Here is an 18,399-nt window from a genome sequence, read left to right as displayed (position 1 = left end):
ACAGAGGCAGGATGGGATGGGGGGATGGGGGTGAGAGGGATACTGGGATCCATGGTAATGGAAACTGGGCACTAGTGGAGGGATGGGTATTTGACTATTGTATAATCGAAACCCAAGCACAAAAATTTGTAAGTTTAGAACTGTACCTCATGGTATTTCACTAATAAAAACTTTTTTTAAAAAAACCCTCTAACTTCAATTAAATACTGTGCTTTAAAAAAAATGAAAGAATGTCTCTGTTTAAGACCTTCATTTAATGAAAAGGGAGAGAGCTTATTATTTAACTTTTGCCTCATCATACATCAGAAATAGATCCTCTTATTTCAGATTTCAAGATATGGTGCAAGGAACCATCACTATAGTTGAAAATGATCATTTTGGACAAGAACTGAGTGCTGAAAGGAGATAAAGGGATATTCATGATAACTTTCCAGTACCTGTATTGCAAACCACAGTACTTTAAAGGAAAGAGAGTGACAGAGAGATAAAGAGAGAGAGAAAGAGAGAGAGAGTAATACACACAGATAGAGACAGAGAGATAGAAACACACAGAGACAGAGACAGAGACAGAGACAGAGAGGGAGAGAGAGACAAAGAGAGACAGAGAGACTGAGAGAGGTGTCTGTCATAGATGAAGGCTGTGGAAATTGTGTGAGGGAAATGTCCACCAGTGAAGGGATGGGTGTTGAAATATTATATGACTGAAACCTAAACTTGAACAACTTTATAAGTGTATCTCATGATGATTTAATTTAAAACAGGGGTAAAAATACCCAAATTATCACGAGGAAAAAGAAATTACATTTTAAAATATTGTCTAAAAGATGGTAGTTAAGAATATCGAACTCAAATAAAGATTTTAAGAGGATTATATTAGAAAAAGACACTTTAAGATAATGGATAGTATATTAAAAATGATGGGGACTACAATATGATTTTTGCTTGAATCAATAATTTTCAACATTGTTTAACAGAAGAACCCAGAAAAATGCTTCCATTGAGTTTCAGATCTTTGTTTTTCTTTCTTTTTTGTCATTAAATGTGAGACTGGTGTAAAACTCTGTGTCCTCTGTTATCTTGCTATTTAATGAAAAAATAGGATCATATCACTTTTCAAATAAAAATTTTTCAGTTTATATATTAAGGATGGGCTGAAACGATAGCACAGCGGTTGGGCGTTTGCCTTCCAAGCAGCCAACATGGAAAACCCGAGTTCGATTCCTCCGCCCCTCTCAGAGAGCCTGGCAAGCTACCGAGAGTATCTCACCCGCACGGCAGAGCCTGGCAAGCTACCCGTGACATATTCAATATGCAAGCACAGTAACAAGTATCGCGATGGAGACGTTACTGGGCCTGCTCGAGCAAATTGATGAACAATGGGAGGACTGTGATCGTGATCGTGATATTAAGGATGATATCTTTGGATTCTTATTTACTATGGAGTATTTTCACTTTGGAGTGAAGTGTATGCTGTTTTGGTAGCTATCAAAATTCAATACATTTATTTGCTTTGTGAATTGTTCATCTTCTACATATATAAAGAGATTAAATATAATAAGGAAAATATCAAAATTAACATTTTCACGCTGACATTTTAAATCAATACAAAAATATGTGAATGTAACATTAGTTAAATAATTTTAAATATCAAGAGTAATCTTAGCACAATTTTTCCTCTCATAAAAAGTTGGATTTACATTTGGAATTTTAGGATTTCCTGCTACACACATGCAAATCTTTTCTGCAGAAAGTGAACCAATGAAAGAATTCTTATTTTTAATCTTTTTTTTCAATTATATACTATATAGATGCCAAATTGTTACAGAAGGGAAATAAATTTATTAGTTAATAGTAATATAATTCAATGTACTAATTAAAACCCCATCAAATTTATTTTAAAATTTCTAGTCGCATTTAATCCGGATGAAGGACAACCATGCGAGCAAGCCAGGTTCCACAAAGGATTCAGCATGATCAACCATATCCACACGATAACCAAGCTTATTGAGGTTTCTCATGAGTTCAAGATTCTGCTCTGTCTAATGTTCATTGATTTAAAGAAGGCCTTTGATTCTGTTGAGACAGAAGTGGTCATCGAAGCCCTAGCCAATCAGGGCATTCATACTTAATAATACTTAATAATACTTAATAATACTTCATACTTAATAATCAGGATCCTCCATGAGCTGTATTATGGATTCACTACAAGGATCTCACCATTCTACAATGAAGTGATCATCAATGTCAAGAGAGGGGTTCGGCAGGATGACACCATTTCACCGAAACTCTTCAGTGCCACATTCAAAAGTCATGTGATAAGTGGAATGGGAAGGAATGGGAGTGAAGATAGATGGTTGGCAAAACACCACCTCCACTTCACTGATGACATTGTTCTCATAACACCAAATATTAGCCAAGCAGCACAAATTCTGGCTGACTTCGACTGTGAGTGTGGAAAGGTCAGACTCCAGCTGAATCTCACAAAGATAATGTTTATGAGAAAGTCTCTTTCCTGACATTCCATTCACTCTCAACGGAATGACCATCTCCGAATGCAACAGTTATGTGTACCTAGGTCGAGAAGTCAACATGACAAATGACCTGGCACCTGAGTTGTGCAGGAGGAAGAGAGCAGCTTGGAACACCTTCAAGAATGTCAAAGAAATTGCTAAGAAGATGAAGAACCCCCAGCTCTGGCCACGTCTCTTCGATTCCACTGTTCTTCCTGCATCAACATATGCCTCAGAGACCTGAGCCCTACGAAAACAGGATGAGAACCCTATTCAGGTCTCCCAAAGAGGAACTGAAAGAGTTATGTATGCTTGGAGAATCACGTTTCACTCAAATGAGAGAAAGAATCCGGAGTTCCGACCTCCGTCGAAGATCAAGAATCAGGGACACTGTCTCATTTTCCAAGGCGTCGAAAATCAGATGAGCTGGACACATAATGAGATTTGGAGACAACCGATGGACTAGAGCCATTACTGACTGGATTCCACCGGATGTCAAAAGACCTCATGGACGCCCACCTACAAGATGGTCAGACTTCTTTGTCAAGACCCTGAATGGTTTGAGGCTCTTCGTGTTTCTAGAATGAACAGACGCCATTGGACTACACTAGCACGTGACAGGGAGGAATGGAAATGTTACTGTCACCCACTCGAGCAAATTGAAGATTAATGGGAAGTCAAGTGATCAAGTGATTTAATCCTAAAAAATTGAATCAACTCATTTAAAATTCTTGGAATTTGAGTTTTGCTATTATTTTATAAATACAATATCTAGTAGACAGAGATCAATTGTATTTTTCCAACACGATTTCTTTTCAACATTTTTTTATTGTCTCTCCATTGTTTGGTTACTATCAGTAAGGAGTTTGTATGTGTATTTGATTAACCATAATCTTAAACTGTCATTGAGGTTGTTTCTATTCTGGAAAAGTCTGTGTTCTCTCCTAAATATCTTGCTCTCTCCCTTGCATGCTCTCTCCCCCGCCCCCTTTCCTCTTTCTTTCTCTGTCCTGCTAAGTGAATTTCTTTCATTAAAATTATTTTACTTCTCTGAAAATAAAGGTTTTTGAAATTAGGATTCTAGAATGTTCATATTTCTTCTTTCCTGCAATGTAGATAAATAAAATATCATCGTGCATATTATAGATAATAAAATATAGTTAAATGAAATTATATTCCAAAATCTCAAATATTTTACAGTTTCTAGTTTTGACTCAGCAGAGCCTGGCAAGCTACCTGTAATGTATTCGATATGCCAAACACAGTAACAACAAAGTCTCCAATCGATACGTTACTGGGCCCGCTCTAACAAATCAATGAACAACAGGAGGACAGTGACAGTGACAGTGACCATATTCAGTTCTATTTGTAATAATTGAATGCTTGTAGCTTGGGCATGCATACTTCCTTCAAGAACTCCACATGCTTTTTTTTTAGAGAGTGGTGAGAATTCACAGGATAGAACTCAGGTCTCATCATTTATGTAAGGCATATTAGGTTCCTTTTAATAAATTGCTGGCCTCATACTCTGGAATTTGGGGGACAGCCCAATCCCATCGTCTTGTAAGTACTTCTCTCACCATATAGATGGTCTACATGGTTGGCTTTAAGTCTATTTTGTCAAAAATATATGGAGAGAGATCTGTGGTTATTGGGAAAGAATCTGCACTAATACTCCTATATAACCTATAAAACAAAATATGGACAAGAATGTATGTCAGGGCCAGGAGGATGATGAAGAGGACTGAAACACCAGCTGTGATTGACACCTCATCATTGGTTGCTGATATCATAGTGGCCCCTATGCAACACCAGCTTTGGCCCTACCCTTCTTTTCCACCTAACAGAATGTACATCACCAACAAGGGCTGCTGACAGTCATCTTGACACGCTAAGGAAAGTCAACCTTAGGATGAAAACGTTTATATAAAAATATTTTATATATATACATAAATATATGAAAACTATTGAGGGATTTGCATATATGTTGAGTAAATTTACAGTTGTCAGCCTATTCACATTATTTTATTTCATCTTCATAAAAAATCTCTATTTGTAGCTAAAATCAAGGTGAAAATGAATGTCTAAGCCTTTTTTAAATAGAGATTGAGTTTGTTTACAAAAAAAATAACACAGGCTTAGGGGCCAGAGAGATAGTACAGCAGGTAGGGTGTTTGCCTTGCATGCGGCCAACCCGGGTTTGATCCCTCTCACCTTGTATGGCCCCCTGAGAAAACTGCCAGGAGTGATTCCTGAGTGCAGAGCCAGGAGTAACTTCTGAACATCGCTGGGTGTGACCCGAAATACAAAAAAAAAAAAAAATCAACAACAGAACTACAGGTTGGCATCTCATAGGTTAGACCATTAATTTTTTGGAAGTGTTGTACTTTTCAAACAGAATAAGTACGTAGTAAATTCTAAATATTATTGGTTGAAAAAATAAAATTTATTTTATAGAAAATTTAGAGTGCTTCTACCCTCGCATGAGAATAATTGGTCAAGTTAATGATTTGCTTTTTATATTCTATGTATCAGCTATAAGTACATGTTTGTCTATGTTTTGACTACAGGGATATTTAATAAGAATGACTGATGCTAGCATAAATTTACAATGTACTTTTTCAGTATTAGAATAAGATATTTTATATTTTCATATCATTTTATTTCATAGCACTTATGCAATACAGCATTACAGGAACATTCTATCATATGGAACATAATATGCAATTTTTTACCTTTGAAAGGGATGTTAATCTTGTAATGTATATTAAAGGATACTGGAATGAGCATTCCATTGGGGTGGGTCTTAGTCCTGGCTCTGTGCTTAAGGATAACTCTTGATGGTGTTCAGGGAAACATATGCAGTGCTAGGAAGGAACTGGGTTTTGTTATTCCCAAGACAAGCACCTTAACCCACGTAATATTTCTCTTGCTTCTGATATTGTTTTTTTATATCTGGTAAATTGTTAGGTCTTTGTCCCCAACTCTCATGTTTCTTGCTAGGTATTTGACGAGGAATTAGGTATTTAATTACCTATCTTTAAAAGCTTCTCATAAGTATTCAAAAGCATGTTTAGGCTGTTCCCATCTACCCTAGCCTTCAAAAACTCATCATTTATTAAAAACAATTGCATCAGAATAATAGTATTGCCCTACTGCTTTATATTAAGTTTCAAGGTGCATCCTAATGGTTCAAGTTTCAAGATACATCCCAATGCTCGAGCTCGAGGTAAAGGCCCTCCCGTTGATCGTCGATTTGCTCGAGCGGGCCCAGTAACGTCTCCATTGGAGACTTTGTTGTTACTGTGTCTGGCATATCGAATACTCTCGGTAGCTTGCCGGGCTCTCCGAGAGGGGCGGAGGAATCGAACTCGGGTCGGCCATGTTGGCCGCTTGTAAGGCGAACACCCTACCCGCTGTGCTATCGCTCCAGCCCTGGTATGCCAAACATCCCAATGCATCTTGATAATAATGAACAATAATAATTATCAATGCATCTTGATAATAACAATGAAAATATTTGAGCATAACTGAGACAAAAGGGTTGCATTATAGGGTCAGAGGTGATAAGTTGTTCTCATGACTTGATGGTTATGGAGGGTGCTAGTATTTCATAACTGAGCTCAATGTCAAGCATTCCCAATATAGAACTCAGGCAAGTCAATTTGTTTTCTTGTATCCAAAATATCATACCAACTAGGGAGAGATTTATAGAAACTCTTTCAATTACATTTCTACTTATGTAAATTAATACTTATTACTGCAAAGTTATTTCTAGCACTCCTTTCTCTTCAAAGAATACAGTGTATATTTTTAAAATTAGCAAGGTCAAAATATTTACATATTCTAATTCCAGGAAATGATCTTAAAGCCCTAGAGGTAATCATTATTTCATTACTCAGAATTTCATCCCTCTAAATAGTAACTCACTAAATACCACTACCAGTGGTTTGCCAGTGGCATGAAGATTGTATCATATTATTGTCAAGGAAAATGAGAGATAATAGGGATAGCAAATACTTTATTTTTTTTGTTTGATTTTTTTTTTGAGTTTTGTTTTTTTGGGTCATGCCCAGCAATGCTCAGAGATTACTCCAGGCTCTGCACTCAGGAATTACCCCTAATGGTGCTCTGGGGACCATATGAGATGCTGGGAATTGAATGTGGGTTGGCCGCATGCAAGGCAAACGCCCTACCTGCTGTACTATTGCTCCAAAGGCCCTGCCATTAATCATCAATTTGCTCGAGCGGGCCCAGTAACGTCTCCATTGGAGACTTTGTTGTTACTGTGTCTGGCATATCGAATACGTCACGGGGAGCTTGCCAGGCTCTGCTGTGCGGGCGAGATACTCTCGGTAGCTGGCCGGGCTCTCCGAGAGGGGTGGAGGAATCGAACTTGGGTCGGCCATGTTGGCTGCGTGCAAGGCAAACGCCCTACCGCTGTGCTTTCGCTCCAAATACTTTAAAAAAATACAGCCATTTATTTGATCACTTGACATCCCGTTACTCATTGATTTGCTCGAGTGGGCACCAGTAATGTCTCCATTCATCTTAGTTGCGTGCTAATGGTGTCTGCTCGTTCTAGGAACACGGAGAGCCTCAAACCGATCATTAACGGTCTTTTTTTTGGTAGGAGTTCTGCTATTTATTCAGCTACTGATTAGCTGATTGAATTGTGCATAAATTCCACCTTACTTTTTTTTCATTTTTTAAAAATTTTATTGAATCACCGTGAGAGCAGTTACAAAGCTTTCGGGTCTAAGTCTCAGTCATACAATGAAACATCTGTACCTTCACCAGTGCCCGTTTTCCACCCCCAACAACCCCAGTATACCCCCATACAACACCTTCCCCCTACCTGTGGGGCAGATGATTTCCACATTACTCTCTCTACTTTGATCACATTCAGTATTGATGAAGAAGTCTGACCATGTCATAGGTGGGCAGCCATGCGATCTTTTGAAGTCCCGTGGAATCCAGTTGGTAATGTCTCTAATCCAATGGTCATCTCCAAATCTCATTATGTGTCCAGCCCATCTGATTTTCGATGCCGTGGCAAATGACATAGCGTCCCTGATTCTTGATCTCCGGTCGGAAGATCAAGGCATTGAGGTCGGAACTCCGGATTCTTTCTCTCATTTGAGTGAAACGTGATACTCCAAGCAAAGCTCTTTCAACTACTCTTTGGGAGACCCGAATAGCATTCTCATCCTGTTCTTGTAGGGCCCAGGTCTCTGAGGCATATGTTGATACAGGAAGAACAGTGGAATCGAAGAGATGTGCCCGGAGCCAGGGGTTCTTCATCCTCTTAGCTATTTCTTCGACATTCTTGAAGGTGTTCCAAGCTGCTCTCTTCCTCCTGGGCAACTCAGGTGCCAGTTCATTCATCATGTGGACTTCTCGACGTAGGTAGACATAACTATTCCATTTGGAGATGTTCATCCCATTGAGAGTGAATGGAACGTCAGGAACGAGACCATTTCTCATAAACATTATCTTTGTGAGATTCCACCGTAGTCTGAAATTTCCACACTCATGGTCGAATCTGGCCAACATTTGTGCCACTTGGCTGATGTTTGGTGTTATAAGAACGATGTCATCAGCGAAGCAGAGGTGCTGTAGTTGCCGACTATCTATCTTCACTCTTCACTCGCATTCCTTCCCATTCCAAGTTGTTGCATGGTATTCTGGAGGGTGGTACTGAAGTGTTTCGGTGAAATGGTATAACCCTGCCGAACTCCTCTCTTGATGTCAATGACCAAATCCCTGTAGAATGGTGAGATTCTGGTATACAGTATATGTGTTATGAATCCACAATACAGCTCAGGAAGGATCCTGATGTATTGAGTTTGAATGCCCTGATTGGCTAGGGCTTCAAAGACTGCTTCCTTCTCAACAGAATCAAAGGCCTTTATTCAATCAATGAACTTTAGACAGAGCGCATCTTGAACTCTCGAGAAACCTCAATGAGCTTGGTTATCATGTGGATATGGTCGATGGTGCTGAATCCTTTGCGGAACCCAGCTTGCTCGCATAGTTGTCCTTCATCTAGTGTTCTGCCAATCCTATTCAGGATGACTCGAGTGAACAACTTGTAGATGACAGACAATAGGCAGATCGGGCAATAGTTGCCAATGTCATGGATGTCTCTCTTCTTGTACACTAGTACAGTCCTGCTGGTTTTCCACTGGGACGGAACCTTTCATTCACATAGTGTAAAGATGAGTACTGACGGCAGGTTCTTCAGGTGTTCAGGTCTGACCTTGTCTGGGTCGGGTGCTGTTCCTTTCTCCAAATGCAACAGCTATGTGTACCTAGGTCGTGAAGTCAACATGATAAAGGACCTGGCACCCAAGCTGCGCAAGAGGAAGAGAGTGGCTTGGAACGCCTTCAAGAGCGTCGAAGAAATAGCTAAGAGGGCTAAGAACCTCCGGCTCCAGGCACATCTCTTTGATTCCACTGTTCTTCCTGCATTAATATACGCCTCAGAGACCTGGGCCCTATGCAAACAGTATGAGAACGTATTCGGGTCTCCCAAAGAGGAATTGAAAGAGCTATGCTTGGAATATCACATTTCCCTCAAATGAGAGAAAGAATTCAGAGTTCCGACCTCCATCAACGATCAAGAATTAGGGACGCTGTCTTGTTTGCCAAAGTGTCAAAAATCAGATGGGCTAGTCAAGTAATGAGATTTGGAGACGACCGCTGGACTAGAGCTGTTACCAACTGGATTCCACGGGATGTCAAAAGACTGCATGGCCGCCCACCTACCAGATGGTCAGACTTCTTCATCAAGATCTGAATGATCGGTTTGAGTCTCTTCGTGTTCCTAGAGCAAACAGACACCATTGGGCTACACTAGCACCCGACAGGGACTAATGGAGATGTTACTGGCGCCCGCTCGAGCAAATCGACTATTAACGGGAAGTCAAGTGATCAAGTGATCATACTTGAATAAGAATATCTTTTTCCTTTTACAATTGTGAAGCTCAGTGACTAGAACTCTAGCTATAGTGCTTCTTCCTCTTCCAAAGGAGACTTCTTTTAAAAAAAATTTTTTTTTTATTAGTGAAACATCATGAGGTACAGTTGTAGACTCACAAAATTTTGTGCTTGCGTTTCAATAATATAATGTTCGAGTACCCAATTTCTTTTCCCCTCTCTTCTCTATGATGCTTATTATCTATTCATTATCTACTCAACATGCAATACAATTTTTTTTTGCAGTTGGCTTATTATCATTTAAAAAAACAACAACAGAAAAACTAACCAAAGAAAATCAAACATGTGCTCCTAAAAATAGCAACAAGAGCCACAGTGGGGACAGTGAAACCCTGGGCCTCACTCCTCTGCAGATCTGAAACAAACCATCCTTACCGGTGTCTTCTGCAGTGCTGCCTTTTTTTCCTGTTTCTGTTATGTCTTTCACTGAACTGCAGCTGTCTAGAATAAGCTTCTGTCTCAGTTACTGCTGCAGTAATTGAGAACTAACTGCTGAACTAACCCTTAGCTCCTGAGTGACTAAATCTAGGTCTCATTCTACTCTTGAAAATTAGTGCTCCTTTTACCCATTCATGGATTGTTGTTTTGTTTGTCCCTTTCCACAATATTCCCATCATGTCCTTTCTGCCTCAGTGATCATATATTCAGTTTCTTTTCAAAAAGGCCATAAACTTCAAAAATATTGCAAAATGACTTCCTCTAAGTTTAAACTTGGAATCAATGTTTAGATTTATAAATCTATGCTTGATGTCTGAATGATTTTATTCAGATATTGGCCTTCATATCTACTTACAGACAGAAAGTTTATGAATATATATATATATTTATATATATATGTTCTGATATTTTTTCACAACTTATGTTTGCAGTAATAACTAGTGTATGTTGAAAAGTACAATTAAATAGGCAGGTTATTAATCTTGATACATGTAACTTGTCTTAAAATACCAGCTTTGGGGGCTGGAGAGAAATACAAAAGTTGGGGCACTTGCCTTGCACATGATCAACCTGGGTTCAATCCCAGGAACTCCATATGTTATTCTGAGAAGTGCCAGAAGTGATCCCTGAACATAGAGCTAGGAGTTTCCTCTGAGCACTACTGGCTGTGGGAAAAAACAAAATAAAATACAGAATGAAAACAAAAACAATATTAACTTTTTTTCAAAGGGTTAGAAATCTGTGAATATGTTTTCATGTGTTTCTTTTTAAGCTGTCTAGAATCATCAATCATGCAGGGTAAATCCTTTTGGGTATATATGAAAACAAAACAAATGCTTTTCCAGGCTACTAAGAAAATTGTTAAATCGGAATCTATATTTTCAAAAATGTTTTTGCTTCTAAAACATGTAATAAGTCACTCGCAGGTGCTTCCAGCATTGTACCATTCCCATGTTTGGAAATCCATTTCTATGATTCAGTGGGCTACTAAACTTCTTGTGGAGAAGCCCAGGAGAGCTATTCCATGCCTTCCACCCGAGAAACAGCGCCAGGCCATTTCTTTAATTTCTAGTTCACTGAATTTGAAACCCAGGCATTTTCTTAAGACATAGCACAGTTGAGGAAAGTCCGGGGTTCCCTTGCACGTGGCAAACCAGGCCTGGCACCACACAGCCCTGGAACAAGATCTGAGTGACCCTTGAGGGCAGCCCAGCAAGAAACTTACTGCCAGGTGTGGCCTCCAAACCCTGCAACAAACAAAAGAAGCAAAAAGCAATCACAAAGAGAAGGATGAGAATGGAAGAGCAGTTAGCTGGGGCAGGTGACTCCGGATAGACTGGATGCTGACCCCGTAGAGCAGAGCTTCACCCCCCTACTCTGGCTGCTTCAACAAAAGTTCCACCCCAGTTTCCAGTAGGAACTGTTTCAGAGAGACGCAGCTTGAAGGAGGTGTTTTTGCGACCACCTGGTCGAGTCTACCTGGCCTGCAGCCACCTGGGCTGCACACCTGGTCTCACACCTGCCTGCACACCTGATTGACACACCTGGCTGCAGATCTAGGTTGCACCTGACCTACACACCGGGTTGTACACCTGGGTCGTATCTGACATATACATGTGTCTGCACACCTGACCACACACCTGGTTGCACACCTGGCTGCACACCTGGCCGCACACCTGGCTGCATTCCATTCTTGCCCCAGCTCTGGCGAGTACACGCGCCACCCAGACCTGCTGGTTTAAGGGAGTCCAAGAGTGTGGAGGTGGAACCAGTGTGCCGCGAGACCTGCAGAACTTTCTGCCATCCTGTTTCCTGCTCCAGATGTCCCTGGCCTTTAGAACCGGCACTCTTCCTCACAGTGCTCCTATTGCCCTCACCTCCTGTGTCTCTCCCTGTTCGGCCTCCCCTTGCCCTCTTCCGTGTTCTGACTCATTTGGATCCAGGGAAACTAATAATCCGGGCTGTGCGACAGTGAAGTTGTACCCTCCCACACACAGCATCGACATTCACAGGTTTAGTTTTTGAGCTTCTTTAAAAAAAGGTTGCATTTTCTAGAACAAATGAAATGATTTAGAAAATTTGGTATTATTGATATATATTTCACTATATATAGGTATAGGAATAAATATTTTTCTATATAGGGAAATATCTATCTATCTATCTATCTATCTATCTATCTATCTAAAGCTATCTCCCTACACTGGGAAATAAATTTATATAGTGAAATATATATTATATATTTTATAAATTTTATAGATATGTGTATATTTCTATGTATATGCATTTCTGGATGAGACTCCCAAAATAACAACAACGAAAAATCCCAACATTAATTCATTTCCTGTGAATTCTTCCTCACCTTGGACATTACTGGAATAAATTGCATTTTATTCATATTCTACTGGCAGTACCACTTTTGGTCCTTGGGAACTGCCTGGAGTGACCCTGACCTCCAGTGACCACTGGGGGTAGAGTGCTGATTCCTAGAATAATTTTAAAAACATTTCGATAAAATAAAAAAGAAACCTGTGAATGCATATAATTTAAGATAATAAAGGTAGCTCAGACAAAAACTATTCAAATGGAAATTGGAGATGGTTTATTAATACAAATGCTGGACTGCTGTACTATATCTCAGGACTCTAAAGTATACTTTTAATAAATCTTAAAATACTTTTAATAATATGTCTGTAATATAAAGTATAAACACTTATTTATGACTATGTAATATCTCTTCTATGATTATTGATACTGTCACCACAAGCACCTGCCAGGAAAGATATATACTTCTAATAAAAGAAAACTGTCTTAGTAATTTACGATTCTTTTACAAACTAGCAAATTACATGTAATTAGTTAAACCCTCATTAATCATCTTTCATATAAAGGTGTTCATTTCTGTTATAATTTGTATCCCAATCAAGATAAATATGCCATTTCATTAAGCATCAGAAATAATTTATAAATGAAATAATCCCTCGCATTTGAAACCTAGCAATTAAGAAGATTGCTAACGTAAATCTTGACTTTTTAAAATTAGCACTTGTAATTTTAAAAACTTCAGGGAGAATATCCATTTGAAGTTGAGGTTCTCAAACTTACTTGGCCCTTTAGAGGAATAAACATTACTCAGTACCTCCCGCCCCTAGGGATCATCTTCCTTAAACAAAAGAACATATACAAATAAACTATTATATTTGCAATGATGGAGAGATGGTCCAGTTGGGACTGTGCTTGCTTTGCATGCGGCAAATCCATACCGTCCCCTGAGTCCTGTCAGGAGTGACTCCCAAACACAGAGCTAGGAGTAAGCCGGGAGCACAGCTGGATGTGACACCTCCCATTCATATTTACATGCATATATATGCATATGCATCTGTTAATTTAAATATTTGAATATTTTCTGTTTCACATTCTTTTTATAGGCTTGATTTTAAAATAAAATTACATAATATTTTATAGCAAATATAGTTGGTGGCATGCATCATTTTGAGTCCTGACTCAGGCATAACATTGGCATGGTAGAGCTGCCTGAATTAGTCTGACTAAGCTTTTTATCTACTGAAGTTCGAAGACCAATTGCTTGCATGTTGATAGCCTCCGGTTTGGATATAGTAGCCTACTTTTGAACAGAAAATCAGTTTAAGGGATTTTCACTGATTTTAATGAATAATCCTCTATTTTGATGAATGACTCCTTCTTTATTTTAGTTTATTTCAGTCAAAGTAACCAAGATTGATGATGATTCACTATCAGCCATCTGTTCGCACTTGCCTTTTACCACAGCATCCTAAATTACTTTGAACTTTTTTTCCAAAACATTCTACAATGTTCATGTTCCAGTGTATATTACAGGTTTCTTTTTAATTTGAATCATGTAGAGTCCATGTAGTTCATGAATGGAACATCACAAAATCAAAACAGTAGTAAAAGCACATCACATTTATTCTGCTAATACTTGAAATATCTGCTAAATGTAAAATTCAGTTCTTTGGATTCGGTCATAGATCAACCATGAATTCTTTACTAAAATTTTAGATTGATAAGGGCACAAGATTTCAACATATAGATGTATAAGCTAGATATACATGTATGTGCAGACAACTATGCATATGTACAAATATTTACTTGGTAAAATATGTCAGATATAATTTTAAAAAATTTCTGTAATAAATTACCATCACTGTTTCACTGTCATCCCATTGTTCATTGATTTACTCGAGCAGGTGCCATTAATGTCTCCATTCATCCCAGCCCTGAGATTTTAGCAACCTTTTCTTCCTCGTCTTTCCCAACACTGTCGTATTAGAAGCTCTTTTAGGGTCAGGGGAATGAGACCTGTTATTGTTACTGTTTTTGGCATATCAAATATGTCACAGGTAGCTTGCCAGGCTCTGCCATTACCATATACTGGTTTTAAACAATAAAAATGCATTTTCAACTTTTGTGGTCAGAATTCCGGTCAGCTTAACACTTAACTAAAGTTAGTTCATCATTAGTGTTTTTGGTCCTTCCTGGAGCTATAGGGAGTTCATTTTTTTTTGCTCTTTCTAGTTTCCAGATGTCACCTGTGTCCTGTGACCTGTGACTCTTTCTACCATCTCCTCAATCCGCTATAGTGAGCATGCCATCTTATGCTTCTCTTGCTGTTCTCTCTAAGTAGGAAGGATTATTGGCTCATTGAGGATTTGTGAATGATTAGCCTCATCTGGAATAGTCATTGATAACCTTCTAAGTCTTTGCCCATACACATAATTATAATCTGTAAAATCTCCTTTTAGGGAGAAGGAGGGCTTTGGGCCATATCCAATGGTACTCAGGGTTTAATTCTGGCTCTGAACTCAGGGATTGCTCCTGGCAGGCACAGAGACCATATGGAGTGCCAGAGGTTGAATCTGGGTCAGCTATCTGCAAAGCAAGTGCCCTACTTACTGTACTAACTCTATGAACCCTGCAAAATTTCTTTTGTTGTGGAATTAACATATTTTTCCAGTCTTAAGATTTGAGTGTAACTATCTTTTTAAGAGATATTCTGTAAGTTTCTGATGGAATATCATCAATCCTATCTAGCAGTATAAATAATTATTTAATATTTAAATGAATATGTAATATCATGTTAAGAGATTGATTATATAAAATTAAGTTTAACAGAAAAGTAGATATATCTTTTTTCACTAAAATTGAGCATTTTGATAATCACTAAGCATAGTAAACACTGATACCTCAATAAAATTAATTTTAAGTTTATTATATGATTAAGAAGAGAGTCAGGTGAATGAGACCAGTTGTAGTTACTGGTTTTGGCATATCGAATACACAGCGGATAGCTTGCCAGGCTCTTCCGTGCGGCGGAATACTCTCGGTAGCTTGCCAGTCTTTCCGAGAGGGATAGAGGCTTTTGGGGTGACCTCTAATCACCCTTGTAGGTGTTACATATTTGAACCCTATCAAATATGGTACGACAATTCCAGAAGATGGGTATTTAGTGTCTTATGATGTGTCGCGCGGCCGCAAGCGGCCGCGCGGGTCCGGAAAGCATCCTGGAGTGTGGCGACGGCTGGGTAGTGGAAGTAGTGTCGAGAGTGGAAGTCTGCCAGTGGGGTATTTATCTGGGTAGGGTGGGTCTCCTGTGCACAATTCGATCCCTGGGTGGTTGATGGAAGCAGACAGGGCAGGGTAGGGTGGGGCTCCTGATTAGAATCCCTTTGTCACCTGTGGTGGTGGGAGCAAGCAGAGAAGCTCTGTCCCTGGGTCCGCCGAGCCTGGAGTCCAAGGTCTCAGAGAGTTCCGCTTATCTTGTTCTGTGCGTCTTCAGTCGTGCGTGGGTCTCGGCCGGAGCTGCCACGCGGGTCCGGAAAGCGTCCTGGAGTGTGGTGACGGCTGGGTAGTGGAAGTTAAGTGTGATTAAGTAGGATAATACTGCTCTGTCCACTGTTCTGTCCTTCTGCATAACCTCAGGAATAGTTTATAGTTTATTGGACTAAGGAAAAGATAAAAACAATATTTACCAGTCAACAGCAGGAAGAAAGAAGTTACAAATAAACACAGAGGAATGAGAGCACTGTGATGAGAGCAACCCAATAAACTTTTAAAGTACCTGAGGCTATGTAAGAAGAACAGAACAGTGTTATCCTACAAGATATATAGATTATTATTATCATATATCATATATGTCATCAAAATTCTCCTAGATAAATATTCAGGGAAAGAAGTGTAGGATGACATTGATTTGTCCTTTCTCCCTTTCTCCACAAGGAGCTTAGATATTTCAGGTTACACCCATCACAATGCTCCCAAGTCACTCCCATTCCTTCCTTTATCTGTAATCACTTCTCTGTGCTCTCTTCTCCAACCAGTTAATCAGCTTTTCCCCCTAATCAGAATCTGTTAATTATTTGTAAGTTCAGATCCTTCTAGGACACTGAAGTTGTATTGCAAGTTAATATTGTCTTTCTCCTCTCCTTATGTCTTTTGAGTAGTTTACTTTAAAGCAATGCCCTTTTTGTATGGATACAGGAAGATTGTTAACATCATGCTTTGTAAACATAGGATTTAATTGGCTTTGAATATTATTCACTCCCTGGCATCTGCTTTCTCGACTTATGCCTCAGTTGCCCTTAGTTCCTAACACCCTAAAAGCAGGGTCCTGACAAGAGACTGGATGGACCCAGAGCAAGCGGTGACCTACCCTGCATTGAAATGGGCCAGGCCAAAGTGCCACGATTCTTAACTATAAGTTAAGAGCTTTATCATAGACAAATGCTGTCATGATCCAAAAGTAACAACGAGACTAGGACCCTGCTAGGGATAGGAAAGACTATCTGGCCTGAGCACTGGAGACTGAGATTGAGATGGCCCTAGGAGAGCCATTCTATAAATTTAAGGTATTCCTTACTGTATCCATACAAAATTATTTATATTTCATTTGCTTATATGTTTGTTGGACAAGGAGAGGAGAAACACACGCAGGGGATTCTGCTCTAGGGTGGGTTGATCTGATAATGAGAATCTGTCCTAGAAGCGGCTTTCCCCCAGGGAAAGAATTCTACTGCTATTGATTGTGACTGCACCTATGTGTAATTGTTACCCCAATCCCTCATGCTGGGGGATATAATGAGACTGTAAGAATGGGCAAGGAGAGGCAGAGGAGAGACAGAGGAATGAATGGAGAGAGGATTGGAACAAACTGCAACTAAGACCAACCAGCCTAGCCCTCGTCTCCTTCCTTCGCCTGCCCATTGCCATCGACCTCCCTGGGGTGGGGGAAGCGGCCAAGACTACCGAATGCAGGTGGAGGGAAAGATAGAAGGCTGCCACTTCCATCTCTTTTTTGAGTTTACACAAAGAAGCACTTCCACTCTCCACACAATTCTATAGCACAGTGGGATAAACAACTGTCTTAGAAGGTACTTGATGGGATGACCAATAGTTTGGCTAGTGATGCAAAAATTATGACGTGCAAATGAAGGCTACTAAGGTAAAGAGGCTTGTTACCCACAGAAAAACTGGATACAGAAATTAATGTTCCAGTAATGCTCTCACAATGACAGCGACGTCTGGGATGGCCCAGACTCTCTGGGACGGCTTCCAGGCTTCATGATTCTACCAGCTGGTCTCAGATCAGCCTGTTATTTTGTTGGTCCTAGGCTTGTATGTTTAGCTTCCCAGTTTCTACATTCTACTTGGTATTTTTGTCCTTCTTGGGATTTCATCCTGAGTAATGAACACCTGAAAGAAATAATCATCTTCAGAGAAAAGTGTCTATAACATGTACAAAATTAAGGCTTTGCGTACCTTCAGTTTTGTTTTCTCTATCACGGTTTCACCTTCAGTACAGGCTTGATTGCTAATCTCTGTCTCCCCAGCCAAGGGAAACTTCTGTAACCCCCCACACTACTGTTTTTTTTTTTTTTCTGATTTTCTGTCCCTCTATTAGAATAGGCACCTTCTCTAAAGGGGAGAAAAAGTGTTTTCCTTTCATTTGTTAAGATCACTGCTACTCAACATTTAATTCTTTAAAAGAAAAAGTTTGTAATTTGATATTCAGCAGTTTTTCCTAATCTACATATATTTCCTGTTTAATGTTTTAGAGCTTCTTGAATCTATAGCTGCATTTTATACCATTTTTATATTTTTATATTTTAGGCCACACTCTGATATTCAAAAATATTGTCCAGTTAATCATCACCTCAGCTGTATTTTTGCTTCTTTTCTCTTCATACTCCAACTGTGTGTGCTTACATATATTTTCTTTACTTAACTATAACAGCAACTAAAATTTTAAATATATAAAGCACAACTTAGTCTTATATATATACATATATATTTCGTAGAAACTATCCATAATTTTATCTAACTTTGCAACACCTCAAAGGTTCATTCCGACACACCATCTCACTTAATACCTACTAAAGATAACAATTTGTATAGTAGTCATAAGAAACTAATT

The sequence above is a fragment of the Sorex fumeus genome, unplaced genomic scaffold, assembly GCF_029834395.1.
Source record: "Sorex fumeus unplaced genomic scaffold, SorFum_2.1 ptg000033l, whole genome shotgun sequence".
NCBI classification, from domain to species: Eukaryota; Metazoa; Chordata; class Mammalia; order Eulipotyphla; family Soricidae; genus Sorex; species Sorex fumeus.
Note: the sequence above shows the minus strand (reverse complement) of the source record.